Here is an 11,797-nt window from a genome sequence, read left to right as displayed (position 1 = left end):
GTCTTCCAGGTCATCTGTTTGCACCCAACAAGTTAAAAAATAGTTCCAATGCATTATGTTGATCCAATGAAAATAAGTCAAGCAAGACAACTGTTGTGTGTTAGAATGACGACTGCCTGCATACTGAAACCTGTCATTCCCTTGCTCAACCACACAGAAAAGCTAGTCTTAAATTCTGTAATATTCTGAGAATTTAGTGTATTGGTTCCTGGTACGTGTTTTTAGCTGGCTGACTCAATAGCTACTGAGGATAGGACAGTACTTAAAGCACTGAAACTTTTAACTTTTTAAGTGTTTTAATAGCCAACTGTAACATTTTAGTATTATGCAAATTTTAATGATTTAATGGAAAACACTGTTGAATAACGACTAACAATTTAACACGTCAGAGTTTTACCATATTTCAATAAATTGTCCTCTAGGGCATGAAGCAAAAGAAGCCTCTCCTTACCATCACAGTAACATTTAAATCTAATAACTTGATCTGTTTGGTTCAGCCAGTTATTTCTGACATAACTTACTTTAAAATAAGTAGGCCTACACTGTCAAAAATAAAGTACAGGGATCACTCTGTGAGATTGCTATTGGGGCATTACTAAATAATGAAACAGTATTTCTGTTTATAGCATTGTTAACTGAGACAATGTCAAAAACGTGGAAACCTATCTCCTCCAGCTTTAAAATAATACCGCTTCCAAACAAATACAAATGTTCGGCTTTTATGGTTGCATCACGCAAGATATGTGCTACATCTAAATAACTTGTGTCCAAACTTTGTGCCATAAAAACTGTGAATTTTCTTCTGCCTGATCAACTATTATATTCCCACTCTTGTAATCAAACTGGGCTTTTAAATGGACTTCATCCACGAGCAGTAAGACAATTTTATCTTCGTCTTTTAGAAATTATACTTTCTTGGGCAAATAATTTAAGAAATTTGAAGACTGTTGATATATTATTGTATCTGTGGAAAAATTGTTGCAGACCCTACTTAATGTAATTTCAAAAGACAACACTAGACCAGTATTGCTTCTTATGTATATGTAACAATGTAGCCTATTGATACAGATTGTACCAGTGACCAGAAAACCATTAACGTCCATGAATATCTCATGCTGACTTCTTACAATTTAACAGAGAAACTTGTTGAACTATAAAAATAGCAAACTAATTAGCTCTTTTCCTGGCAGATCGATACACAAGCTGTTTAGCAAGTGTTGAATCAATTCCAGTTTGTCAGTAACTGCATATTCTCAATTTTTAAATCTAACACTAATTTCATTCACTATAGTGTTTAACTTACATATGTCACTTACCATGACTGGAAGAGTTGCGTTGTCTATCCTTCTTACTTGTGTATCTTTCACATGCACTACAACTAATCACTATTTATAACTACATAATAGGCTACAGCAGCGTTTCTCAAACTTTTCTTTCTGCAGAACCCTTTTAAAGCTAAAATAGAACTGTGGAACCCAGCGGAATATTAGTGATATATATATAATTACGAAATGAATTTTTATCACTAACATTACACATTTTTATTGATATCACAAATTATACATATTTAAAAATTATAAATTATATTGTTGAACTATATTTGCTGTTATTACAAAGATTAGTAATCCTGACTTAGTTTTACCACTAACATTAAACATGTTTTTTGTCAGTAATTATATAACAAGTATAAATTAAATTAAGTTCACTTGCATTGTTTACACTGTTTTTAAGTTCACACTAAAATTCAGGTCCTTAATTTTTTTTCAGAAAAAGACACCTATTTGAAATAGATCAGAGGGACGTGTGTTTTTGTTATTTACGCCTGCATATTTCTTTAATACCGTGTTTAATGTTGGAAAGCTAAAGTCTCATGTCCGGTTCTGCATCCAGTATGTTTCGGTATTTAGTTTTGATAGACGTATACAATGAAAGCCCAGTTTCACATAGATAAGTACTTACAACAGGAAGTATAATTGTGATAGCTTTCTTTGATAAAACTGGGTACTCTCTTCTCAGGCTGTGCCAAAAATCCACAAGACGATAGAAGTCACCCTCGACTCTCTTTTTGCGCATGCGCCATCGGTGTAGTATTTCCACTTCTGGTGTGATGCTGGGCCCCGTTGTAAGCATAAAAATTGTTTTATTCACCGCATGCTAGATTCACCTTCGTCACAATCATATATTATTTACATTTCGGTGATACAAGTTATGTAATTATAATAATAGTGCATTGGTAGATTTCGCAATTATTACTCCAGCTCCTGTTATCCAAGTCAAACCTTATTTTTGTATAATTGTATTCCAGAATATTTCCTCGTAAGTCTTGATAGGCTATATGTATTAAGAGTTAATTTCTGGTGGTAGTATTGATATTAAACTTGGCCAACACAATATTCCATCTACAACTTCAGAGGGGCGGCAAGAACTAGCGCTGAGGTAGTTCTGGATATTTCAACTGTAAACCAACTTATGAATGTCGTGATATGCAAATAAATATCACCAAATGTAGGTGCCAACTTCAGAGGGGCTGCAAGACGCTTTGTGTGCAAATTTATAAAACCAGGGGCATCACATCCAGTAAAATTAAGAGTGATCTCAACCTTGTTAACAATTCGAAGAGATATTCCTATGTTAATAAAGCGGCGAAACTAGCGCTGAGGTAGTTCTGGTGATTTCGGAAGTGAAAATTGTTGAATTTATAACGGATTCTTTTTATGTAGATACAGTTGATCGTATATGCATCATAGACAAATATATGCATGGCATAACAAAAGCCTAAACTAACCAAATCTAACCTGTCACAGATTCGTATATGCAACATGTATATAAGCAGGGAACTACTTCAGCACTAGTATAGCTAAAAATTGAATTAATTTGTTTGAAAGATGAAGTAGGATATAGGCCAAAGATTATTATTTGAACTCTATAGAGAGTAGTGGTTTGGTTCGACTGGAACATCTCGGAAAAAAGAAAATATATATTTTTTTTATTATTACCGGCATAGACCTATATTCATTATTATTTATTATTCCACAGTTGAGTAACAAAATGGACAAGAAACCATCAAGAAACTGTATTACAATAATCTGTAAGATGTTTACAGGACAAAAATTATTAAAACATGTAACAATGCTATACAATATTGATGTATAACTTAATACACAATTTATGGCATTCATAGTTGACAAATTACCTAAGCAAGTGGTTGCCCACCTGGGTGTGTGGAACCAATGTATGTTTTCAAACGTTATTTTAACTAAATTTAACTTCATCGCATTCTGTGACATATCAGCTGGCTGAAATATTTTTTATCTCACACTTCTGAGATTTTAACAGGAATGAGTTTGTCCAAGGACTTCCCTTGGCTTGAAACTCTTGCTTACATATCCGATATTATTATTATTATTTTTCTTTATTTTAATCTCCAGGATCCAACTGTGTTCAGCATTCAGGATAAGACTAAAGCAACAATAAAGAAATTAAACTTGTCTTGCTGAGTTATCAATCGGGAATTCGATTAATGTTCCACTCCGTGACTTTCGTCCAATATGTTTGGAAGCATAAAAGTATCCTCATTGATTGACATTAAAATTACGGAAATATTATCTAATAAAGACAATTGTATGAAAAATTCATTCCCGATGACAAACAATTAATAGTTTGACCAAAGAAAAGGGTCTCTTAAAATTATTAGAATTATCTACTGATATCGTGGTTAAAAATTGTGTTTCCTAAAACATCTCTGTTGCAATCTTGGTTCCATGACTCACCAGTATATCTCAATGTTTTCTGGATTGCAGTACTACACTTAATGCCATTTGCATCAGTATATTTCAGTGAGAGTACATTTTCTGCTCTGGTCTTCTTGAAGAACAAATACGAGTATAGAAGTAAACATAATCTTAAGGTAGATTTGCAACTTAAGCTACGGTTTGTTTATGGTGATCATCACCGGACGCACATCGCCGGCGATTATAAATGCTGGTGATGATTGTCAGGAAGTGGTTTCTTTATCAGTGTAAATCGCTGTCAATTCTCATTTGTTTTGCTACTTTAACTCGATTAAATATTTCTACATGGGCTTCTCTAAAAATCGATTATTGAACATGTCGCTCATTTGCGACAAGAGAGGCACAACTCAAAATTTTTCATTTTTGAGATTTTTACAAAAATGAACTCCAAAAGTAGTATATTTTCATCGTGAATAACGACAAATACATGATTACATTATTTTTCCCCCAGATGGCAGATGTGTCTTTATTAAATTGTTTTAATCTAACAAAATCATTACAACAACAAAGACTTAATTTTAGTTGTTACGAAGCATTTAAACTGAAAGGTTTAAATCTTTTCATGAAGAGTGATAGAATTTGCGTTGCGTCTTTTCATTGAATAATTTTTTTTTTCAGCGGCAAAGAATTATTCTGCGTTGTGTCATTATTTTAGAAAAGTAACAAATACTTACTTAACTTCCCTTATCATCAGTAAGCTTACATTTAATACTGTGACGGTATTTATGATTAAAACTATTTTAATTTAATAATTATTTAATGTTATGTCTGTCTATTTGAAAAGTATAATAACGTTTTACCTTTATTTTGAATATGGTTAGTAATTTTTTTTACACAGAAATGAGTCAATTACGTTCCCATGTAATTCTAAAGCTGTCAAAACAAACATTTTTAGACAATGATGTCTGGCAGCCGGTTACTCAAACACAACTCGAATGTTTGTTCAATAATATACCGAAAAGTTTATCAAGATGAATAGTATTAACGCCTTGATTAAAAATTTAAAAGAAATAACAGTGTCCCTGTAAATGAAATAAGTTTAAAATATGTAACATGAATAATGATCTACCCTGTTATTTACATAAAGTAAGCATGCTAGTGTAAATGATGCTGATACAGATTCTAAATAGAATGTTTTTAATTTAACATTTTTAACTTGAAAACAACTGATGTCACCTGTTTCATTTGGCATGTGGGAGAAGCAGAAAGAGATGTCAATGAAATAGGTATCTGTGTACTTAACTTCTTGGAAGAAAAACAGAAAATGTCGGCTGAAGTCATAAACATAATTTTCTATACTGATCATTGCTGAGGACTTCTGTTCTAAGGTTCATGATCCATCTGTACGTGTTCACTGTATCCAAATTCCCAAATCTGAAATCCATTATCCATAAATTCTTGATAACTGGACACACTCAGGATGAAGATGATAGTGCCCTTTCAATTATTGAGAGTGAAGTAAAACGCGTGTCCAAAAGTGGTCCGATTTACACTCCACATCATTTTGTCTCTATTGTTAAAGCTGCAAAGAAAATAGGACGGACCTACAAAACCAAGGAAATATCCCATAAGGACTTTTTCAATATCAAGAATCTAGGAACAAATTACAAGAACGCAAATTACTTCAGGAGCACAAGGAAAATGAACGAAGTAAAGGTTTTGACAGTGCATCAAAGTCATCCATTGTCATTTTTCTACAAAACATTCTATTTCGACGAAGAATTTCAAGCAGTATAACTAAAAAAAGTTCTTCAAGAACTGAAACCAAAACCGAGACTCCAGAATTGCCACAAGTTTATAATGAAAAAAATAGGTATAAGTGAGAGAAAAGAAGCAGATTTACTAGATCTCATTAAACTGAATCACATTCCAAGCTTCTATAAAGAATTCTTTGAATCTCTGAAAGTGTAGAGAAGTGTTGTGAACTGTATTGAAAGTGTTGTGCTGTAGTTTATGTTTACTGGGCAATTTATTTCTAAAATGATTTTGTGTAAAGAATTTCTGATCTTTTATAATGCTTTCTCAATCTAGGTTGTTGCTATTATATTATTTTTTCTAACATAATTCATAGTCATTAAGTTATACGGTTAATTATAAAGTATAATTTTCATAAAAAGTTATTACATTCGTTTGTCAATAAAACATCTTTGTTAAAATTTAAATTTATTAATTAATGTCACAGAGCATCCTTATAATATTATTGTATAATGACATGCCAATAAATTATTCCCTTGCATTACTTTATCGAAAAATTGCTTTTCTACAAACACAATAATTGTGCAGTTATTGTACAACTGCAATAATTGTACAATTATTGTACGTCAGGTAAATATTCTTACTGTCATAACTAAAAACAGACATATATTTATTTAAAAAAAGAACGACACAACTTAAAATAATTGTTGAAATTATTGAAATTAATTAATAATTATGGTACTATACGCTACAAGACTAGAAATATAATACATGTCCAAATTGCATTCCGTTTGGAAAAAGCGTGTGCCTACAATTTGATTTTTAAGAATATGAAAATTTTGAAATGCTTCTCCTGTAAAATTAACACTTTTTTAAGTTGTGTCACTCTTATCGCAAATGAGCGATGTATGGAGTGATATGCGTCCTGAATTTGCTTCAGAAGCAACCTCCAGTGATCTGCACCGCGTCCAACAATCATCACTGTAAAGAAACAGTGCTCATTCATTTTAACTGCCAGCAACTCCAAGCAATGATCGCCGTAAACAAACTGCAGCTTTAGAGTACCTACAATTCAGCCAGACTTCGCAAAGCGACTTCAACCATTCCACTAATAATTTTATAAGTATAAAAAAAACTTGTTTAACACTAGAAGAACCAACCGATCATTTGGCTCATTTCGATATTTAATTAATTTGTACCTCCTCTGTGTATTTGCTCATCAAGCTAGTCCTTCAGAACATTTATTGAATTTACTCTTTTTAGATCCTCTGAAAATGTCAAGTCCCTATCATTATTTATGGGGATAAAAGTACAGTTACCTAGAAGGACGAACATAGGTCATTTTTACTGGTCTGTACTGTCTTATTTTCATGCAGCAGCAAACTACAAATATTGCTGTTTTATGATCGTCTTACGCCTCCTAATAATGAACTCAATAGGCCTACATTGTCCCCATGTAACAAGCTTACTGAATGTATGTGGCAAGTCTTTCATATTACCGAAAATATTCCCTTTATGTAGACTGGTTGATACTCAAAACATAAGAACGACAATAGGGAGTTTATAACCGCTTTCCTATGACATTACAATATAGTCAATATATTCTGGATAACAGCGGCAATTCTTTTGGCAACTGTGTGAAGTATTTCATTAGTCTATCTCAAGATTTCTATTTGCCATATACTGTAGTTATTTTGCAAACATGGCACGAAAGGGTTTGAGCGATGAACTTCTGTTATGAAAGATTATGAGGGATGAAGAATTCTGCATTATTTAGAAACACTGTCAGAAATAGATTAGGAAAGAGAATATCCAGTTGGTGTTTGTGACGAAGATGAAAATGAGACTGGTGATTTTAATTATATCTCGCGAGATTATATATTCCAGCAGTGTCCAGGAAACCAGAGAGAAAGACCTGTCAGATTGGAGGGTGTCACAGCAGAAATAAGACATCACATGTCTGCGCAAAGTATAACAAATTCTGAAAGAATCATGTATGTGTGTGCAAAGTGTAGAATCATGTACATGTGTGTGTGCAAGATGTGATTATAATAATCAATAGACTATAGATAAATTCAGAAAACACAAAATATATATGTAAAAAATATTTAATGTAAAATTGAGTGAACATGATGTTAAGAACAGAACTGCATTTGAGAAATGGCAGAATTAATATGCTAGTACTTATACACAGTTAATAAAACAAATTTTCTTCATCTACACATAACAATTTCTTCTTAGAAGAAGAGTGTATTGTGGTCTCAAATTTTGTCCTGAAATTATTAACTCGCAACTCTTTAATTATACCCACTAAGTCTGTAATAAGACGATATTTCAAATGAAAGCTGCTAATGAGACAGAAATTTAGGATAAAACGTGCATGTCAAAATGACCGGTGCTGGTCGTACTAGGTAGTTTGAAAGTCCCAGTCTTTGTAATGTTAATTTTAACACCAAAGAAACATCCCACTGGAAACCGTATGGTTTTATTTTTGACAGTAAAGATATGATAAAACATAAAATAACCTTGTATTTGTATATTATATTCAAAACTTAAAACCGATATTTAATATAGCTACCAACTTATTAAGGGTAGTTAATTCACTACATTATGCAAATGTTTAATGAGTACAAAATGATTACCAGATTATTACAGAAAACACTGGAGGTCCACCAAAATGAAATGTAAGCTTCAAAGGGTTCATCACACACCATATTTGGAAACCACTGATTTAGGTTATGGCAAAATATAAGGATAATAAATAACGACTATAAGATGCAATGTTACAAATGTAAGATATTTACAGGGCAAAAATAGAGCACAATACATTAACAGAAAATAATATATAAATTATGAGGAATATTTACAGAAATTATCTTTGAGAAAATAAGAGACGATACATGGAGACATTATTCATTTAAGATAATGATAAAAACAATAATACGTTAGCATTAAATAAGTGCAAAATAAGTGTTTGTTGCTTGAATAGTGGTGCGAAATTACATGTTGAGGATGTAATGTAATTAATGGAACACACTGAATATCTGGATTGCGGTAAATAAAACATTTTTATGCTTACAACGGGGCTCAGCATCGCACCGGAAGCGGAATTTCTTCACCGATAGCGCATGCATAATAAAGGGAGCCGAGGGTGACTTTTATCGTCTCGTCAAAAATCCACCTCAGAGAGATTCTTACACCGAGGTTGCAGGGATGAATCAGACGTCACTTCCAGTAATGCCACAGTCTAATAGATACAGTCACGCAACTCATACGTATAAAATATGCCAACATTTGACAGCTGTCGCGACAGTAGCCCTCTAGCGGCAGGCAAGTTAAAAGTATGCACACGACATATGATAACACATCAGAAAACGGATTTTGCGTAATTTATTTTATATTTTTATGCTATACAATAAGTGTATATGATTCTTACTAATTCTACTTTAGAATCCTGGAAGAATTTCACACGCAGTTAATCTACAATTTTCAGAAGCTGGGAATAAACGTAATTCTTTCTGCTCCTTACAACTGAATCATGGCCTTGATCACGTATCATGGTTTGAAATAATATAATTGTTTGTACATGGACGGTTAATTCAGTTCATTCCTAAATATATTTATAAACCATTGGAACTCTATATTTCCTGTGAGAAGAGTCAAAATTGTAGGGCATATCTCGTAGGGTACATCGCGTGGTGAACTCCTCTCCCTATTTCCTGAGAAATTAACTATTTTCCATACCGCAAACTGGGGTAAACTCGGCCGCTGGAGTAAACTTAACAATCAAAAAGGGGGAAGATTTAAACCTTAATTTGACAGACATTGATTTATAAAGTTCATTATTATCCAATTTTTTAAAATTAATATTTTGAGTCGCTAATAGTGCTGATATTATGGTTTAAAAGTTTATGGAAAGTTTACCGCATTTTACATTACATTTCCAGTTTTCACACATAAGCTTAATTTTAACTTATCCTACCTATATAATACGTAATTTACATGCACTTACTGTTATTATGACGTATGTGAGAACAAATGAATGCACAATTAACTTCAATTAACTCAGAAAATGTAGGCCTAATTTTATTTTCAGAACAGAAGTGGTGTAAGTCAAAAATGGGTAATGAGGGTTAAAGTAAACATTCTGTAAAATACAGCGCAAAGTAGCAGTTAATATTGAATTCATTTAAACTATTAGTAGTCAGTGAATAGCACGAAGGATATATTAATTGCTACTTTGCGCTGTATTTTGCAGAATTTTTACTTTAAACCTCATTACCTAATTTTGACTTATACCACTTCTACTCTGAACGGCTCAAATAATCACTGGTAATGTAAAATCAACACCTATAACAGTCACGCAAATTATTACAGAAAAGATTGCTTTTTATATTAAATTTAAAAAGGCTCTTTTATTTCTTGAGAGCTTAATACGTCTGCCACATGAATCTACACCCACAGTCTAATAGATACAGTCGCGCAACTTCAACACTTTTTTTTGCCAACATTCGCGACACTAGCGCCCAAGCGGCAGGCAAGGCACTGGTCATAGGATTGATACAGCCAGCACATGCTTTAAAGGGATGCAAGCTGTTATAATAACGTTTTAATCATGCGTCGGAATAAAGGCAATGTGTGCAATGACGAAAATTGCAGTAACAACAAGTTTAAATCTCCGAATTTGTCTTTTTTCAGATTCCCTAAAGACCAAGAGAAAACCATAACTCAGTCATAACCAATAATCCACGTTGTAGGTAGCCTACGTATTGTGTTCTATAAAACATTATTTTATTACTTATCAGTTACCTATTTGTATGTCAGGAAGGACAGTTTAAATAAAAACAAAGTAAATACCTGTTACAGTATATTATTTTTTTGCAGAGATCATATGTGTAAATGTGTAACCATTCCGATTTTGGGTAATATATCTACAGTTTTTAATGCAAGTAATTCCATAATTTTTGTATTCGTGTTTTTTTCTTTATATTTTCAAAAGTTGAATGTTATATAGCATTCAAGTAGGTATCATGGTGTTAATTTTGCAAGAATTCATGGATTATAGTAATCCCTTTGCAAAATATTCACTCCTTGAATAAATCCAAACTGTGTCGATAAATTTCTGATGTGTTCGTGTAGATTCATGTGGCAGACGTATTAAGTTTTCAAGAAATAAAAGAGCCTTTTTAAATTTAATATAAAAAGCAATCTTTTCTGTAATAATTTGCATGACTGTTATTGGTGTTGATTTTACATTCCCAGTGATTATTTGAGCCGTTCAGTGCAGAAGTGGTGTAAGTCAAAATCAGGTAATGAGGTTTAAAGTAAAAATTCTGTAAAATACAGCGCAAAGTAGCAATTAATATATCTTTCGTGCTATTCACTGACTATTAATAGTTTAAATACATTCAATATTAACTGCCGCTTTGCGATGTATTTTACAGAATGTTTATTTTAACCCCTCATTACCCATTTTTGACTTACACCACTTCTGCTCTGAAAATAAAATTAGGCCTACATTTTCTGAGTTAATTGAAGTTACAATTTTTTCAACAAAATTGTATGTTCATTTATTTGTTCTCACCTACGTCATATTAACAGTAAGTGCATGTAAATTACGTATTTATAGGTAGGATATGTTAAAATTGGGCATTATGTGTGAAAACTGGAAATGTAATGTAAAATGCGGTAAACTTGCCATAAAAATTTAAACCATAACATCAGCACTATTTGTGACTCAAAATAATAAAGGAAATACCGGTTGTTAAGAAATGGAAAAATAATGAATTTCATATTAATGTTTAAATCCTCCCCTTTTCTTTATTTTCAAGTTTACCTCAGCGGCCGAGTTACCCCAATTTGCGGTATGCAAAATCGTTAATTTCTCAGGAAATAGGGAGAGGAGTTTACCACGCGATGTACCCTACGAGATATTCCCTACAATTTTGAAGCTGCTACGTAATTTTTACTCTTCTCACAGGAAATACAAAGTTCCAATGATTCATAAATATATTTAGGAATGAATTGAATTAACCGCCCACGCAACGAACAATTATATCATTTCAAACCATGATACGAGATCAGGGCCATGATTCAGTTGTAAGGAGCAGAAAGAATTACGTTTATTCCCAGCTTTTGAAACTTGTAGATTAACTGCGTGTGAAATTCTTCCAGGATTCTAAAGTAGAATTAATAAGAACCATATACACTTATTGTATAGCATAAAAATATAAAATAAATTACGCAAAACCCGTCTTCTGATGTGTTATCATATGTCGTGTGCACACTTTTAACTTGCCTGCCGCTAGAGG

General features: G+C 32.5%; 1 long non-coding RNA gene across 1 annotated transcript in view; it reads left to right on the top strand.

Annotated features, from left to right (window-relative positions):
- Positions 1 to 11,797, top strand: part of LOC138698172 (uncharacterized) — a 367,249-nt gene that overhangs the window by 17,557 nt on the left and 337,895 nt on the right. The gene's annotated exons all lie outside the window — the stretch shown is intronic.

This window comes from Periplaneta americana, chromosome 4, assembly GCF_040183065.1.
Source record: "Periplaneta americana isolate PAMFEO1 chromosome 4, P.americana_PAMFEO1_priV1, whole genome shotgun sequence".
Lineage (NCBI taxonomy): Eukaryota > Metazoa > Arthropoda > Insecta > Blattodea > Blattidae > Periplaneta > Periplaneta americana.
The sequence above is the reverse complement of the archived record's forward strand: the minus strand, read 5'-3'. Positions and strand labels throughout refer to the sequence as shown.